Raw genomic sequence first — 19889 nt, forward strand, 5'->3', positions numbered from 1 at the left:
CGGCTTGTTGTATGTCTATGAAGCATGTAGATCACTTTTATGCTTTCTCATTCTGAATAGTGCAGTTATATTTTAAATAATGGTGTGGAATTTGTTGTATTTTTTAGTGTGAGAATGCCGTCATGCTGTTTCTTATGCAGTCATAGTCCTAATTTATTTCTATATTTACAGATCAATTGATACATTGGGAGTGAAACTTTAAACCTCAATGAGATCTTCCAGGTAAGTGATTTTTTTTTTTTTTTGCTGAACATTTACCAAGTAGGCCAAGTCATCCATTTCACTTTCAGTTTCAAGCCTTCTGCATCCCGAGTGAACCCTTATCAGTTCAGACGTAGTGTCTGGACAGCATATCGTGCAGTGGTGTGGCTCTTGTGTGGCATAAACTGCATCTGGTATCAACGTGGAAAATTCTGCGTTACATAATGTCACGTCTTTGTTCCGACGACAATCTAATTTGAAAATCACTTTTATAGTTCATCTTTAAATTGGTCGACTTTCACATACACACAGAGCAGGTTACTTCCAGCTTCCCCATCTCTGCCGTCAGACTAATTAAGTTAATGGGAAATGGAATTCTTCCCCTGATTAAATGAGGCCTGACTCCCCACCATCACCTCCTGAGGAAGAGGTTATGCTGAGTGAGGCAGCTGACACATCCACACATATCTATACTGGAGAAGTAGAAAAAAAGCTGCTGTACTGATGTAACGACACACCCACGGAGCAAATGCAAAAATCAGTCAAACTAAAGACTTGAGCATGAGAAGCATTTTAAAGCTTCTACGCAGCTGGTAATGTGTTTCAACACAGACAGATCACCCCTAACGGCTCCTTGTATCCTCTCTCCCATTTCTAGTAATTAGGTCTCATTAAGTCATTAAAATGCTAACAGCGATTTCCCAGCTTACCTCAAGTACGTTAAAAATAATTAATCAAATGAAAGGTGAGTATGATTCTGTATCAGCCCTCGAAGAGGAAATAAGGGTGTGATTAAACAAGAGGAGGACATTACACAACTCTTTTCATTAATAAAACTTGCCACTTTTCATGTTATACTCGTTATATTCCATAATAAATCAAACAGTAGGGGAAAAAGCTCCGAAGATTTCCTGAAAAGAGGTTCAACACAATCTCCTGTCCTCTGCAGCAGGATTTAAAAGACCAGACGTATAAATCTGACTCCATATTCACGTGCGTCTGCTCCAGGAGTATTTGCTGATTTGAAGCCAAAGGTGTTCACATGCACGGTGCAGAGTCGCATGCGCCAACGCGGACCGACGCTGACAGATGTTGTAATGCTGACGCAACAACATCAAGCGTGACATGAGGTAATGGTGCAGTGAAAGGAGGAGAGGATGTGAGTCGTGGTCATTCTGCCAGTTTTCTTCACAAATTGTATCTGCTGGGAAAACTGAGCTGTTGCAACGAACGGCAGAAGAGCACAACAACAACAACAAAAAAAACACAGGTGATCCAAAACAGATCACGATTGAGCAAAAAACAAGTACTGAAGCATGAGAAGACAGAAATACAAAGGCAACACAGAAGAAAAATGGGCAAAAAAAAAAAGATTTTATTGTTTATTTAACTACTGCTTTTCTCAGTGCAACCAACTGCCCCCGTGAAGTCAGCTAATTAGAAAGCAGAGTCGGCGTGTGTAATTTAAAATTCAGCCTCAATACAGCTGTTCTGTGAACACCTGAGAGGTTTGTTCAGTTCAGGGATAAACGTCAGAGAGGGCTTCGGTGCTCAGTATCCTGAGCCGCCAACATCCCATGGAGGACTGCTTAATCCGTCATCCGAAAACGAAGAGTGTGGCACAGGCGCCGCAAACCTGCCAAGACAAGGCCGTGCGCCTAAACCGAAAGGGCCAGTGAGGGGCGCATCAGCTAAGAGGCTCACAGTAAGTCTTGATGAGCTGGAGAGATTTACAGCCCAGTTGGAAGAATATCTGCACCTGCTCCAGAGTCGGGTAATGCTGATCGGTACGGCAGATAGGTAAGAGGAAATCCACTTGCAAAAGAAACCTACAAGAAGTCTTGTTTTTACTTTACCACAAATGACGTACTGGCATAAAACCGGGTGGAATACACCTTAATATTTTTATCTGGATTCAAATTGCAGTTCTGGTCACACTAGCAAGAAATAGAGAAAAGCCATGAAATCTTTTCCCTTATTTAATAATTTACATCTTCTGAATTTTATGGATCATGAAAGTCCAATACTCCTTACCTTGTAATTTTTGTAGAAGGTATTTGGCATTGGTGCCATGCTGTCAGGTTTATCTGTCTGCAAACTCACGTAAACATACAGAATTTTTAAGAGCCACTGTTGTTGATCGTGCCAAACCGACTTCCATCCGTTAAAATCAGCCCAATGCAGAGGCCAGATTGATACTCGTACAAAGAAAAAAGCATCACCCATAAACTGTCATTAAGCCTTTAGGTACACCTTACACTGACTGCTGCCCTTAGCAGGGTGACGGGATGAACAATTTGACACCTTAAGAATTGGCATTGGTCCAATTCTGGACTACTGTTCCCAAAATAGACTGTGCTAAAATCAGGAAGGGTCTCCCGTACAAACCCACAGGTTAAATTGAGGCACGTATGCCGGCTTTGTAATCAATATCTGAAGACACAGGCAACATGATCTGCAGCTAAAATTGCCCGTGAGTGAAATCCATCAGCCTCAAACATTACTCTCTCTCCATCATAAAAACCCCCCCTAAAAACAAAAAGCTACACTTCCTGTAGAAAGGAGTTCCTGGCTTGGAGAGATATGGACAGTTTGCATAAAGAAAAACAAACACAAAAAAAGCAAAAACAAAACATTGCCCAGCACTGTTGGGTAAAAATCAGTGCGTCAGACTTTTCAAAATTTTGTACCACGTTTCCCTACAAGTGTTAAACCTCTCGCATCATACAGACATCAGTCTAAATCAGTTCAGCTCCTATTGTACTGCTTCCTAAAGTTAAGAGAAATTAAGTTTGTTCACTTCTTTATAGTATGCATGTCTCATTCAATGTGCTCCTGTTCCGAATGCTGCATGTATACTGGAATCAAGAGTCTGGAAAGCACACGGTTCGGCCACGTTCACATTGCATTGCTTTTCGCTGTGAAAATACAATCTTATTTTATTTACTTCACATTCAAGGATCAAGTGACAACCTAGGGGTGAAAAACCGTACGTCCTGCTCCAAAAGGGCTTGACTTTTTCTAATTTCTTGAGATCCGGCAACATCTTGGGCACCTCGATAATGGGCAGCATTAATCTGGTGTAAAATTAAAGTAAGTGAAAGATTTTCTACCTTAGTAGATATTTATTTCAAAAATAATGTATATAGTGATTGTCATTTAATGGCTGCGACACTTACCATTGTCTTTACTTTAAAAATATGCTGACGTCTCCTATTCTCTCTCGAAAACATTCTATTTGGTATAATGGTGGCTATCAAAGCTTTGTCGTCTGCAAAGTGTTTCAAAATTATTCATCTGAGCCATGAACACAATACTCAAGACTATGAAAAGAAGATATAATGGTCATTCCAGACTTACAAATTGGATGAAAGTTTGTACAGAGTCTTTTGAAAAACCAATTACACACTGTACATATTTCAAACTTGAACAAAAGCGGTGTTGAAATGTTGGCGTCATAACAGAGAACTGTTGAAGCCATGAAGTATTCATAGCTCAGTGTTGCAGAAAAGTTGTCACATAAATAAAAAAACAGGGTGTTTGGTAATAAAATTAAACAAAATGACACAAAAAATTAATTAAACAGTATCAATATAATAGGTAATTTCTGATTCGAATTAAAGTGCACAATGAAACTAAATTATAAACACACAGATGCTACCATCTGTACCATTGTCCTGTAAATATGCTAAATGGATCCATCAACAGCAATTATTACCACATATTTGCGCTTCCATATTTTTAAAATTGCATGCATGATAACACTTCTCTTGGAAAAAAAAAACTAGATTGTCTCAAATCAAGAGCAAATTAGTGTTTTGTCTCAAAGGTGCTTCTTTTTCTCACTTTCTAGATCACTAGTAAAATGTAAGAATTAAATAACCGACCACTTTTAAATGCTTGCGGTCAGAAATCAAATTTCAGCGCCCACCATGTGAATGAATCGATATTTTCAAGCCGCAGTTTTGATAACTAAAGCAAGCAGGGATGTGATAAATGCTGCAGGGAGAGGGAGCCTCTTTGGTTTCAACGTGAAAGTGGAAAAGCCTGTGCAATAACAGAATATCAGACTGTTTTCATCTACTATTGTCTAAATGTTTAGTTGTTCACAGAAAACAAATATTGATTAGTTTATTGGCTCTAGTTGTGGGCCAGAATTTTTTTTCTCTTCCCATTATACCACTGCTGGGATTTAAACTTGTGTGGATGAGTTTTCAGAGACAGTAGCTCACGTTTCGTTTCGCCCTTCAGTCGGTTTGTCAGTCAGCTGCGTGTGATGGTTGAAGGAAGCGCTGAACTTTTGCCCCCTGATCATAAAAGGAAAGTCAGCTGTTTGGGAATTATTCAGGTACAGAAAACAACTTAGCGATGACCTGGAAACCACTGGAGGTAGTACGATTTCAAATCTCCAAGGCAACCATCTTCTGCTCTTTTTGAGATTTGACTGTCTTGGAACCATCTAATAACTGAGTCAGCCAGTTATTAGATGGTTCACTTAAAAAAAAAAAAAAAAAGATCAATTATATAATTAGCTAACTTGATAAGATCAGCTCGTCAAGCTTCCAGTGTCAGTTAATTTTTGATTACCATTTACAGATGAAGCTGTATAATTTTTGCTTATATCACTAGTTCAACTATATTACAAGGATTTTGTAATTCTATGTAGCATTTTAAAGATGAAATTTCTAATTAATTGTATTAAAATACATAATTTCGTTTAAGCCTTAAGGATTTTCAAGATATTTCAAGGCAAGTCTTTCTAGATACTGATTTCAGTTCAGTCACTGGAATTTCATCTGAGGGAGTTATTTTATGTTTGTTTTTTTACACCATTTTACACTGTACATCAATCAAGTATAAACGCTTGGCAAAAAAAAAAAAAAAAATCCCACTCAATTAGCTGGATCTAAAATAAAAAATGTGACGAATAATCAAAACATAACAACATGCAGCACTGTGATTCAGCACAAGCTGAAACTATTAACCAATAACTTTCCGTGTCCTGTGGAGAGGAGCCGCAGTGAAGCTGTTAGTCAATCAGCCATGTAACAGCTGCTGCGTCGAGCGCGAGCCGTTCCAGCTGCGTTTCCTCTGACACAGATACACCAATGTTTTTCTCACACCAACTTACGGGCAGAAACAGAATCGCATTCCTAAAAAGCCCGCAATAATTCAAAGATTTTGGTAAAGTTGAAATCTACAGCCGCATAGTCTCTGTAAATGCCGTCTCTTCACGGCAGCTCTTTAATCGGAACTGAACTGAAATGTAAGGAATGTTTTTATTATCTCTACAACTAAAACGACACGATTCAAGGTAAATTTAATTTTGTGTTAATCACAAGGCTGCATAGAAGCGAATGGCTGAAGCGCCAATGTTTATAGAGTTAGGCCACATACTTCACATAAAATAGTACACATTGTGTAAAAAGTAAACATTTTATCAGTAAAGTCATGTTTTGCAATGCAGTGACTCCTAAAAGTGAGTTTTTGCTACCAACTGACTAATCAGAGTTAGTCAATCAGATAAACACAATTTTAATGCATGTTATTATTGTCTTGTTTATACACCGAATTTTGATTGTGCGGATGTTTTTGTATCTCGCAGTTGATCAATAAATATTTATTGACATAGAAGTATAGCCTGGTATATATATATACAAGTTAGAAATAATCTAATTTATTTGGGTAATTAAATAAATCAGTGAGCAAAATGATTTCAGAAAATCTTTCAAATACAACTGATTTTATTGACTTTTAAAATGACTTAAAACTATGTTCAATTAGACAATTTATACTCAGAAACACTGAACAGAGCCCCCCTAAAATAAACGTCTCACACCTATTGAATTGGTTAAATTGGAATAGTTTGTTGTGCTGATGTGGGGCAATGGGGCAAAGCGGAGCTAGAGAATGAGAGTTCCTCTGGAGTGTCTCCTGCCTGCTGCCCTATGTACAGTGCTCATTCATACCAGCCAAGCTTCCTCCAATCACAGAGCTTCTCTCCTGCATGCACTGCCCCCCAGCTGCATGGGGCCTCCAAATGACCATGTCAAGGGCCAGATTCATGCAAGAGTCAACAAGGCTTGCAACAAAGCTAACATGGGAGTAACACACCAGGTTCCGGATATAAACATCCAAATTCACAGCACGGTTATCCTACGGTAAGGAACCGGCAACACCAGTTTTTGAGGTCGAAGCTGTTGTTAGATCAACTGGCGTGAAAATGGACGACGACGATGTGAATTTAAAGAAAAAGCAACATGTGCGCTGGACACTTGCAACAACTTGTTTTAATCTCATTGGTCCTTTCTGAAAGATGAAGCTGAAGCATATCAATATAACGCTTCAAGGTCACAGATTTCACACAAGATCAGGACGAGGCATAACATAACACTGCATAAGTCATTTGACATCATGCACTGCAGTGAGGCTCTGATCAAGCTTAACATCTGCTCACAGCGGGATTCTCGCAAGATATTTCCTGTCAGAGGGCTGTAGTATGTTCTTTGAATAGTATGCTGCATGTAAATGAGGACCATTTGCATACTCATTACGAATGCACAAATATTTGTTAAGGAGATCCATAAAACGTGCTTTTTTTGGTTCTGTTGCGCAGGAAAATATTAGCGGGCTACAGGTGAAAGAACAGCTCAACAGGAAGTGTCAGAGAACTGCCTCTTCACACAGAGTACACATCGGTAAAACCTCGACAAATAAGCCACTTCTGCCCCTCCTGCATGGCCTCCTACAGAGCAACTCTGCTCTCAAGAGGCCGAGCAAACAGCATGGAGAAAATGAGAGCCGGTGACCTGCGGTTCAATTAGCAAGTGAATATTGCCAGGGCTGCTAACGCTTTCATAAGAACATGCTGCACCCTGCCTTTCAGACACCGACTGCTCGGATGGACTCGAACTGGATTATACCTCAACAGAAAACGGACGGACACAAAGGAGGGAAGCTTACTGATGTGACAGCGAACCTGTGCTCTGAAGCCAGAGGAATTTCTATACAGCCTTTAACCTAAAGTACTGCTCGCTAAATGCTTGACTCAGAACATGTCAGAAAGCTGAGAACCTGATGTAATGAAGTAAGATGGTGCTGTAAATCAATCATCTGTCTCAACAATAATAGGACTGTTCACTGGCATTAAAGTACAACAAAGTCAAAGCAGCAGTAGCAAAATTCAAACAGGTTTCGTCTCTTCAGGACAATGAGACGAATCAAAAACATTTGCATTAGAGAAATCTTAACATTTCTGTACTTTTACATACGGATGAAGAGTCTTTCTGGTAACTGAAGAAAAAGAAAAAAGATTAGACACCAAAGTCCGGCACGGTCATCTGTTGCACTTTGTATTGGTTAGTTTCTTGGTTTCCCTCTTAGCTGAAAACTTCTCTAAACATCCAACCAGTCCTTACTGAGTAGTCACCCTCCCAGCTTCAATTATTTGCCAGATCCACCTGTTGAATTTCTATCATGTCCCGAGTCCTACGTAGGATACAATTCCCATTTTGTTTTCCTTATGTTTGCGTTTATTTCAATAACTCAGTAATTGTTTATAACCCTGGCTACTTTGGTCCTCCACAATCATAATGTGACATATTGCATGGCACGTTACACTGTGCAAGTTTCAACTCCCGTCACATTGAACAATGAGAGACACAAACCTGCCACAAAATTATGTTAGAAAAGTCTGACAGAGATATTATTATAATAAAATGATGGTTATTAATCTACTATTCAACTTTAAAATGATCAGTCTTGATTATAGTGGTACACTTAACTTGAAGACCTTACACAAGAACAGTTTATTGTCAACTTTAAACATAGTTCACTTAAAACCTCAGCAGTTGCTATAAATTAGGCTATTTTTTTTTTCTAAAGACTCTGCTTTGGTACTTATTGTGTTGACAATTACATATTTTTACTCTTGTTTTTGGGGAGATAAAATTGTGTTAACACTAACTGTACCAGTGGGACATGTTACGAGCAAAAATGACGTCCAGACATTAGTCAATAGGTCCAAGGTAGTGAAGGAGAAGACAAGAGGAAAACATTGGAATACTCTGCTACATCTATCTCTAGGATCCACTGACCCCTAATTAGTGTTACCCCCCGTTTGGCTAAACTAACTTCAGTGAGACGCTTCTTGAAGTCATCTACCACACACTGAAATCGCTCTGAAGAAAATTGTCACACTCCTTACGTTCAACTGTGTGATTTTTTTTTAGAAGTCTGTGCTAGTTGCAACTTGAAGTCTTTTTTCAGGGTGAGTTTGTTTGGATGGACAGACTTGGTGTGTTTTTAGTAGTCTTCTATACTGCTGTCGACAGTAATAAAATGAGTGATTAATTTCAAATGCTTTTTTAAGGGGTTAAAAAAATGTGATCTCCTGATTGAAAAACAAAAGGTCAGTAGAGGGGTCTCCAGGGATGGATTGGTGCACCCCTGCTTTTTAATGATATTTTACTGATGCACACCTTTTGTGCTACAGCTGTGTGTGATATTAGGCATTTTAAGTGGGTGAAGGTGTTGTAATACCAAAAAAAAATTAAAAAAAATAAAAATGTTGAAGTTTTATTAAATTTTACTGTAAAACTTTAAAAAATATTTTTTCTCCAGATTGTATTACTTATTTTTATGACTTGAATTTTCAGAATCCTTAGTATTGATATTAACTATCTATGACCAAATACACATGACCAGAACTCTCTGTTTTTTTATGAACTGATGGATGTTCACCATGAACACATTGACGAATTGTGATGTTTACAGAAATAAAACTGGCAAACAGAGCCATATGCTCAGACATTTCAAGAGCCACTGTCACCAACAACTGAATAAAAACATGCACTAACCTTCACCATCACGCTGACTATTTAAAGCCGCAATTGCTACAGCACAAGGTCCCTTTAAAAAAAAAATCAACATATTCGTTCCACAAATATAGCTTAACCCAGGGCGTCTTTAAATAATATGCGTCCTAATTTAGTATCGGCTCTCTGGGGAATGGATCAAGATACAGTCACAAATCACAGCTAACACACTCAAGCTCCCAGACAAGCAAGGAGGAACACTGGGAACATTGCATTACCTAACCAAATACATACACACGAACACACATGCACACACACACGCACACAAACAAACAGAAGCTTAATTTGCCGTGTTCCATTAGCTGTTCTCTAAACAGCCTGTTCTATTGTTAAAAGTATCAAGATATCAGCATGTGTGTCAGAAATGTAAGAGGGATCAAAATTTTGCAACAACACTATGGATACATGCATCAATCTTTAATTATTTTAATAGCTTACAGCTGAAAGGAAAACAAAAATGAATAAACTTATTTGGTGAAGAGGAGTAACAGATGTGAAAGGAAAATCTTTTATGCTTGCATTTTAAAATGCACCATTTTTGAGAGAATAACATCTCCCTCCAGTGAGTGTTTGAATTTACATCAGAACTGCCATGAAAGTCCTTCCACGGGCGTTTTGCATCTATTTACAATGAAAATGTTTAGTACTTAAATCACTCAAGGGTTTACATCTGCCTGTCAAGGTTTTTTCAGCAACAATTTTACAAATTGACAAGTGCAGAGTTTGAGAAAACAAAAATGACAGCTTTTTGAGAGAATGAAACAAATGAATCCCTTCGGTTGCGGAGGGTCAGCAGAAGTTCTAAAACTTCTAATTTGGAAGTGTTCCATCAACTCCTACAGAGTTAAATTCAACACTTTGAAAGTGTCTATATTGGTCCACTCTGGATGGTGTAGAAGTTACACTTTTGAAAGTTTTATTTGTGAGAGCTGAATCAACACTCACAGTAGTTGAAATCAAATACACTTCAGTGTTAATCTACCCAACAACTAGTGTATATTGTCAAAAGTTAACACTATGAACGTGTTAATCTAACAGAACGGTGTAAAGTATATATTAACATAGAAATCTGAGTTTTGAAATACTACTGGCAGGGTGTGCTGTGGTGGCGCAGGGGTTAAGCACAACCCACATATGAAGCTGATGATAATTTAACTTTACAACATGGACACGCCTGCAACGGCGGAGCTAACAAGTTTCATCACCAGAGAGAGCGACTGTGTCATTCTGAAATCCATCTGACATGAAGTACAACAAACCAAGAGAAGAACAGAAACATTAGGCTACTGGTCACTAATGATAAAACAACACAAATTCAAAACATGTTAAATAGTCCCTAGAAATGCTCTAGCTAGTTTGCCATTTGTTGCCAAGTGACTGATGATGACGTTGGTGACAAGCTTTACCCAGAATGCACCTGGAGACAATAAGGCTGATTCATTCATTTCTGTCATAAAGTTAAATATAAGAGTGAAAATAAAGCCAGTCATGTGGCACAACATTTTATTCAATATTTTACACTCACTATGTCACTAAAATCAGTCAATCTGGTAAGGTTTTTAGCAACCATGAGTCAACAGTGGGGCACCCTACTATATAACCTACTGGGGTTGTTTTCAACAGTTCTCATCAGATGTTATAAAGAAAATTTGGGTCCCTGAAGGCATGTTCTGCCTCCCATGTGTGCCCCCTGTAGGTCCAGGCTGGGACCCTGCTGCGACCCCCACTCTATCTGTTGCTCCTTCCCTGATGTGATGTCACAAATATGTTACAATTGTGGGAGGAACTGTCTGATGTTGATTTCTAAATCAACACCAGACTGAATGTTGATTTAGACTGTTGGAGTTAATTTAGAAATCACCAAAGCAATCCAGTCCATTGCTTTTAGTTTAACTCTTTGGAACTCTTTAGTGAGTGTCAGGGAAACTAACACTCACTGACACTCATGTTGTTGAATTAACACTGTATTTTTAACATAAAACACTTGCACTGGAAATCTGACACTTCCAAATTTGCTGTGTAGTACTCCGATGTAGGGCTGAAACGATTCCTCGAATGATTCGAGTACCTCGATTACTAAAATTCCTCGAGGAAAATTTACCTGCCTCGAAGCTTCGTTAATTTATGTTTTATTAGTTAGCGCACCGTGTTCCGGCCGGGACTTCATTTGCGTTGCGCGGAGCTCTCACTTCCGCCTCTGAGTTGTTGACAAAAGCTAAGTCTCAGCGGCATAAAGTCCAATCTTCAAGTTTGGCCCGTGGGGATTTTATTGATTGATGATAATGCCCGACTTTTTATCGTTTTTGGGGAACCAATAAGCATCCTTAAAATGACTGGGGAATGCCTGGAGTACGGCAGCATTTCTCCTCAGGGGCTGCTGGTTGAAAGCGAACGGCGGGAAGAGCGCTGAGGTGAGCGGTAGACTGAACAGGGCGGGCGGCTGAGTAGCTGATGCTTACCGTGTAAATGTAGCTTTACCGACGAACCGCACAATAAATTTCATATCCCGGTCTGAAGAAACGGGTGGCGGAGCGCATCGTACATGGCTGGTAGATGAGTTTCTGAGTGTGACCAGTGAAGGTGTCGTAAATATCCCGTATTGCTTCCCCCCGTGTTCGTCCCCCGGTCTAACGGTTCGTCAGTCCGCTGGTCTATTTCCTCCCCTCCACCCCATCTTACGTTCGTTCATTCGCCCTCTCCTCCCACTCCAGGCGGCATTTCCCGTATTTTCAAACCCAAAGCGTGACAGGTTAGGTGGCAAGGTGAGTTTAATTAATCTATTAAACTCACTGAAGATGAATACATAAACTAAAAGCTGGATTGTAGACATTTTTTATAAGCATATTTGTGAGCCTGCCTCTTTGTTATTAAACTCAATATAATTTCAGATTTTTCTATAACTTTTCTTCTGGTTAACTTAGAAAGTGAGCTATTATTGTTACAGGTTAGTTTTCTAAACTACAAAAAAGCAACTGTTAGGGATGCTCAAATATGAAAAATTGGACTGATATTGATATCTGATAGTAACACCGGTATTATGCCAGATTTACCAATATTTCATTTTATAATTTTTTTTTATCCGATTACTCGATTAATCGTAAGAATAATCGATAGATTACTCGATTACTAAAATATTCGTTTACAACAGCCCTACTCCGATGTCAAGTACACAAACAGCTCAAACTAATCTTGAATATAGCTTTTCTGGAAAACAAATTTAACATATTTAGAGCAAAAGCTTTTCGGTGGATTTGAACAAAACTTATAAAACAAACTTTGAAGCTTCTTTAAAATCTTAAGCCTAAGATTAAGGCCTGCTTCAGACTAATTCAACAATCTCCTGTGGTCTCATGGATCTCTAACAACATTCAGTCAGTGCTGCATCATGGCAAATATAGAGGACCTAATTCATGTGTTATGGAAAACATTAAGCTAACAAGGTTGCCAACTAGATGTTCCCTCGTCGGTATGTCACTGTGCTTATGATTCTATTCTATTTGCAAAATGACGTTTTGTCAATTCAAAGCCCAGTCTTGCAACCTGAATTGGTGCTAATTATGGTTCTGTAGTTATTGGCATGAAAGTTGAATACATCATTCATTTTAGATGATTAATGAGATACTTGTGGTTGCAGGTAGAGCAGTAGTTTCTGAAATAAAGTAACATTTCACTGATATTCTGACTTACTAAATATGACTAAATTATCTTGCAGAAATGTTTAAATGTTAAATGTACTGTTGCCTCCAGACTCTAAAAATATATTTAACATAAAGGGTATATGTATCTTGTCAGAAGTTGGTATTAGCAATAAACAAACAAGGAAATACCCATAGATTAGTTCTTTAAAGATATAATTATAGTGCCAATTTAAAAGTTGTAGGGGAAATACTTTAAAGATGAAGTTACAGACTAAATGAGCTACAATAAAATGTGTGAAATGAGTGGGTATGTAAAATGGGTCTTCTCTGACAGATTGTCAACCCCAAAATGCCTCCCCACCCTTCCTCCAGCGCAACTTTACTGCCAGGTGCTTTAAGTTAGAAAATGGACTTTGAACACAGCACGGCTGTGTAATAAATGTTCTGTCTCAAAATCACTTTCTACCCATTTCTGTCAAGGTGACTAAGATTTTTATTGTCTACATTTTATTGCTGGCTTTACAAAAATATTTATCACATACTTTGCAAAAGGGTTAATTACTCAAACCTGACAACAACAAGGATATATTTCTTCTAAGTACTTACTATTTCAATTATATTTACAACCACCCTACTACACTCTCAAAATGAGAAATTCAAAATTAAAGTTATGATATAGAAATGTGAGTTTTAGGGTGATTTAATGTCTTATTTTAAAATATAGTACTCTATCATTTTTCCCCTGTACAAGTTCAAAGTGTTCTTTTGATTGTTTCAGTTTTATATCATCACCTGTGATGCTCCACAGAGACCCCATTAAAGAAATAAGCGTTTTACTGCGACACCACCAAAGGATTTATGAAGTACCTATTTGATGGTTCAAGTTTCCACTTCAGTCACCAGAGTCTGATCAAAGGTGTGCAGGAAACATTTTTATTATGACAAATGGCCCTGATAGGGAACCATTACTTTGATAATCTCCTAAAACCTTAAAGTTGAGTGTGCGGCATTCACATTCTCTGACTGTTCAAGCATTCCACGTGTAGTATTTTTTTCCCCCCATCTGGTCAATGTCACATTAGAATGAATCACCACTTTAGCTTGTAAAATGTGTTAAGCATAAATTGTACTACATAAACTGAAGCAAATGGATCTAATAGCTTCTGTGCAGGAACGTCAGAATTACGCTTGCATGCACAGATAACTTTTAATAGCTTATTTCAGTTTTTGACCATTTTTTTCCCACTACAGCGACTAATAAATGGCAAGTAATAAATGGTTCTTTGATCTAGATAACAGGTTTTCTGATGATCAAATACATTATTTTAAATATTACACTGGTTTGTGCTACATGCAGCAGACCCTATTTGAGCTACATGCAAGCCGCCTGCAAATAAATGAAATCCTAACACTTGAAATACCCTGAGAAAATGTTTGTAACTGCCTGTTTTAATGTCACTAAATATACCTTAATATGCATTAATACACACAGTAGAGACTCCCTTAGCATTACAGGAGAAGATAAAAAGATTCCTTATGTCCTGCTGTCAATCAGTGCCAAGTAAAAATGAATGATGCTCCTGGATTGGCTGCTATAATGCAAACACCAACCAATAGCGTCTCATGTAGCATTCTGGCTGGGTGTTTAAAGTGTTCCAAACCTACACATGGTAACTTATAATCAGCTTGATTGTAAAGCAGCTGACTGCAGGCTAGTTCCCCAACTACTCAGCTTAAAAACTAAGTAATTTGCTTTTTATTTTTGTGTTATTTAATGAAGGGCAGAAGAACAAACAGGGAACCTTTTCTGTACAAGAAGCCCTTACAGCTAATTGGTAGATGAAGTGAAATTATGTAGTGCTTTTATGACCACACTCAAGCCACATTCACACAGTTGCACACTGAGTGTCTTGTTCAAGGAGAGGTCAGCATTTTAGGGAGGAAGCTGGAATTAAACCCACAACCGTCTTATTTTAAGATGACTGCTCTTCCCATTGAACCACAGTCAAGGCAGGATGGTTAGAAATACTACTTAATTGACAATATGTTTGTTCTACTGTATAATTTTGCTTCAGGTTGTGTATCAAAATCAAAGTAGCAATAAATCAAGGTGATTTCTAAGAATATAGCTGGAGGAATTAATATTATTTTTGCAGCAGTAAGAATTAATGTTGCTTATTTGAGAAATAAACATAATCGGTTCATGTTGTACATTTTTGTTTAAAATGTTAAATTGCAAAATACAGTACTGCGTATTTTTACTACAGGTTATCATACCATGAGAATGTCAAGCCCGTTAGAGAATAATTCAGAATTAAAACAGTGAAGTCATTATGTCTAATTTGTATCTGAGAAAAGCTTGTCACTGACATTTTGTTAGAACTTCAGATAATGATGTCAACACATTATAAAGTCTTGCAAAAAAAAAAAAAAAAAAGTACCACTCCTGAATAACTACTGGTTTCTAATCTATGAGACAAACTAATTAAAATGTACTTGCAGTCAATCTCCTGTCTAGAACTCATACATGCTCTATTTGGTTAGTCTAAGAGGAAAACGCAGCTTGACGAATGCACCATGACAAGACCAGTGGAAGAGATGAATGTACATTTAAGTTTCATCAAGGCATATCACACTCTGCTGCTTCTGTGGAATTGTACCGGGGGGAGGGTGGGTGGATTGCCAAAGTGGGAGTTGGGGGTTTTAAGCTGGACAAAGCAGAAACTTAAAAAAAAAACTAGTGCACAGGCATAAGATAAATGTGAGTTTTTAAAAGTCATGCAGTCATACCTAATAAAAATGGTGTGTTTTTCAGGTCAGTGTTCAGTCACTACCTGTGACTCATTATTCTGAAAAGCCAATTCAGTTTCACATAAACCCTTGCATAACTGTAGATAATTATCTTTTTTAATAGCTGCAGAACTGTTTGACTAAACACAGGGAGAACAAAGCCGTCTAGACTTTTGTTAAAATCATTTGCTTGTGTTGTGTTAAGTGTAGCACACATATTTCCATTTGATTCTTGGAGTGAACAGATACACATGCTTTGTGCATGTAGGAATAGCCCTTGACCTCAAATTTGCCCGGCACCCATTAGGGCATCCCTCACTGTGCCCAGTGCTTACCAGCCTGTATTACCACAGCCACTTCCACTCAACACTCCAGTTTAGGAGGTCAGTGAAATGTGCTCAAAGATCTGCAACAAAATTAAGGTCACTGGTAATAATCCAAGCAGTGAACTATCGGACACATAATAAAGCTCATCAATTAAGAAGTCTCCCTGTTTATCAAAATCTAGTAAATCTGCAAAATGGTCAATGGGGTGGACAAAATGTTAAGAAAATTATCCGGTTGTAAAAACCTAAACTTAGTAAAAAATTTTATATATGAAAAACATTATAAAGTCTATTGAAACTTCTGAAATGTCAAAGGAGTGTCAAGAACACTCAGGCAAAGTTCCTTCTCCCAACACAAATTAGTACAAAATATTAGGTGTGTACATGTTTGCAGTTATCAGAATATTGATTTTTTTTAAATCAAATATCACTATTATTAGTAGTAGCACTGATAGTGGAAGCGTTGTAGTATTTTCATTTCATCAGCAACATACATTTTCTTGTCAGTGTCACATTATCTCTGTCTGCAATTGAAACACAAAATGCATCCAGCTTTCTCTGCATTGTGTCTTTTCAAGCAAAGAGGATATTGATTAAGGTTATTATGAAGCCAGAAATGATGGTTATTTCTCAAGTTATTTTCTAACTTGATGGTACACAAACAGCAGCTCCAATAGAAGACAAGAAGACCAAACAATAATGTCCCTTTGTCATTGATGGTTCCAGCCCTGCAGGGCTCTTCTTCAGGGTTTTCCCCAGTGTATTATAAGCCTGGCGGGCCACCAGGCTTTACTTGTGCCCCACAAGGCTAAGCATTACTTATTTAATTCTTTTAAAAATGTTAGCATTTTTTTAAGACTTTACAGTTGATGTTATGGTATTAACCTTCCAATCTTTCAATAACACATAATTGTCAAGTGATATTTTCAAATTTCCTGTCAACTTTAAACATATTTTTAAACTCAAAAACACAACAGACCACTGGATGAATGATTGCCCGAGCACCCCAACCACCAGTCTTAGCAAGTTTTCTGGGGGAAACCTTACACTTCATTCATTCTCACTCTACTTCACATGGAACAGTGATGGGTTTTGATCACCACGACCAATTCTTTGTAAGGGAATCAAAAGAGTTGACTCCCATCCGCTGCTCAGCTCTCACTCTCAGTGACTCTGCCCTGATCAAAACCTTGTTTTGATTGGCAGCATGTCTTCTCAAAACTAAATAACTAAGACTCACATCAGCACATCCATGCTGAGTCATCATATTTATTTGAATGAAACTTGACAGATTGGTCACCGAGTTTGGCTCTATTATGATTGCCTTTGGTAGATTTCTAAGCAGTGTTGTGTTCATTTGTTTTTGTGTTAAATATATATTATTTCTAAACTTTTGTGAGCAGATATTAAAGCACAAATCCTCACAGATTTATGGACCCTTTTTGTTCCTATAACTATTGTGTGAGGCGTTTCTATGTGTATCTGAACCGTGGATTTATTAATTACAGTGTGCCCACCTGTATGTAATTCAAAAAGCTGAGTTCCAAATGGTAAAAATGTACACAAGTTCAGAAGACTTTGAACATTTATTCCAACAATAATTGCACTCTGAACAATCACTGATAATTGCTTTTGGATTGTCCGGAGGCTCTTTTCTTTGGATTTGGATTGGATTAAGAAAAAAATGTTTCTGAAGACTCGAAGACAAAGCTGAAACAAGTGAAAAATATGAAAATGGTGTTTCGCAGAGCTTCACTCAAAATTAATAAGCTTGGCATAGCATAAGAGGGTAAATAATTACAATAGTATCCCAGGGTGATCAGTCGTGATTGACACGGTTGGCTTCCAGAGTTTTCATTTCAGAAAACCGCTCTTGACTGAGACTTGCACTTGAACTACAGCAAACATAAACAACGAATCAAAAGTCAACTTCAGGTGAAGAAAATATTGGGCCTCCAGAGCATACAAAATACTGAAGGGACTACATATCCCATCTAGCCTGAGAACAACTCAGAAATCCCTTGAATAGGTTTGAGAGTGTCACCGGAGAAAGAAAAATCTGGGTTTCCCTCCTGGACCTATGACCCAATTTCAGATAAGGAGAACACAGTAGATGTATGAATGAACCACCTGCTAACAGTTGCTATAGACATTAATGGCATTTTAAGCACACAGTAAATAAATTTCACGCTCTGTTTTGATGCAATGAACACTCATCACTGGACTATAAGATGATAAATTATGGAATATTCAACTCAACCTTTATTTCTCCATTTTTATCTCTCTTATGTAAGAATCCAATGCAGTTGCATGTGGCTTTAAACAGAATATTCCAAAGAAATAATGCTGAATACCAGATAATAATTATAATATACCAGCTTTCTATTTATCTAACAGTAAAATCCAGCTTGTTAGCTAAAGTATGCATGAGATATGAAGGATCATTTCATTACCAAGAATTGAGCTAATGTTAAGCTACTGAATACAAGCATTATTTAGTTGATCAGAAGCTAAACATTTCAAAGAATTAAAGCATAGACATTGAACAAACCATAAACATTTCTGTAGACTTATTTGATGAAATCACAATAGACAACCTACATACTAGATTTCTGGTTCTAGGTGTGATGGCCTCCATTGTGGGATCAACTCATGTAAAGAGGTTCTCAATGGGGGGGATTTTATTCTAACTTACTTGGGGCCTGTAGTGCGTGGTTATCCATGGCCCTCTATTCACTTATCAGATTAAGGTTAACAAAGAACACATTCAGCCTCCTTCTTTCCCCCAACCTTCTCGACTCAGCCTTTTTCACTTCCACATCAATTCTTGCACATTGTCCTTGCTTTCTTTGCAACTACTGATACCAACACATAATGAAAGAGACTCAAGTTGAAGCAGTACAAGATGCGAAACAATGTCCGGACACCAACAGTTGTTGAATGCGAATAAAGGATGTTTAAAGACATTTAATTTTAAAACAGCACCAAAACTTGCAGTATGTAGTGGAACGTAGACACTTTTTTGATTTAAGACACATAAAGCCCCATATGTATGGACCCATAAAATATACATTTTACTGAACCATCTGACACTATAAGTAAGCAAATCAGGCTTAGATATCTACCTGTCTGTCTATGGGTACTACATCTATTCAGACACACGCAGAATTCCTAGTATAGATTAGTTTCATGCCCTTGAAACCCATTATACATATAAAATATGATGTGCTGTAAAAAGTTGTCTTCCATCAACCTGTGAGACTATCACTCTTCTGTCCAACTTGATGATTTATAGGTTCTTAACAGCTTCTTGTTTGAAAGGCTTTTTTTCAGCCATTTAATTACAGATCTAGAAGTTTCCAATCTGATGCAAACTTTAGTTTTCCATCTGAAATGGCCGTGAAGTGATATTTGAAAAGCCTTACATAAAATTACCAGCTGAATAGTGAATGGAGGGAAAACTGGGAGGAAAAGGAACATGCCGGGTCTAAAATAAAGTAACTGTTTTCACCGAGCTCATGAATGTCTCTTTGCTCCACATAGACCCCATAATTATTAATACTGTGTGTCCTCTAGACGGTATAACTTAACAAGATTAGATTACATTGACAGTTAACACATGCAGACTTGCTAAGCATAAACACGTTGTGAGTGTCTGCTGGGGTTTTCTGTCTGTTAAGTCCTGTCATCTGATTGTTTTATGTAGAAATTAGTCAATCATCAAAACACACCAGTGACACTGTAACTGTATCACTGCTGTAAATGACATTTAAAAGAGATCAAGCACTCAAGATTAAGACTTTTTGCAATTTAATCCGTCTCATCTATTATCTGATCAAATATTTTTCACAAAATCTATTATTTTCTTGAATTCATTAGAATTACAGACATTTGAATGAGATAAGTTGCTTAGAAAGTTGCTGACATTAAAAAATTGGGCTATGCTTTTGTTGCTTTCGGGAAACAATGTTGCTGTAAATGTAGCTCTAAATCTCCTTTGACAGGTTAGTGAATTTGTAAACATCACAGTGTGCAGGTCTGTCCCAATAAGAAAAACT

The 19889-nt window shown here is 37.7% G+C and overlaps 1 protein-coding gene across 1 annotated transcript in view; it reads right to left on the minus strand.

Moving 5' to 3' along the window:
• igdcc4 (immunoglobulin superfamily, DCC subclass, member 4) overlaps positions 1-19889 on the minus strand; it is a 58400-nt gene that overhangs the window by 37540 nt on the left and 971 nt on the right.

The sequence above is a fragment of the Poecilia mexicana genome, unplaced genomic scaffold (genome assembly GCF_051168715.1).
Source record: "Poecilia mexicana isolate PSO_F unplaced genomic scaffold, ASM5116871v1 scaffold_3, whole genome shotgun sequence".
NCBI classification, from domain to species: Eukaryota; Metazoa; Chordata; class Actinopteri; order Cyprinodontiformes; family Poeciliidae; genus Poecilia; species Poecilia mexicana.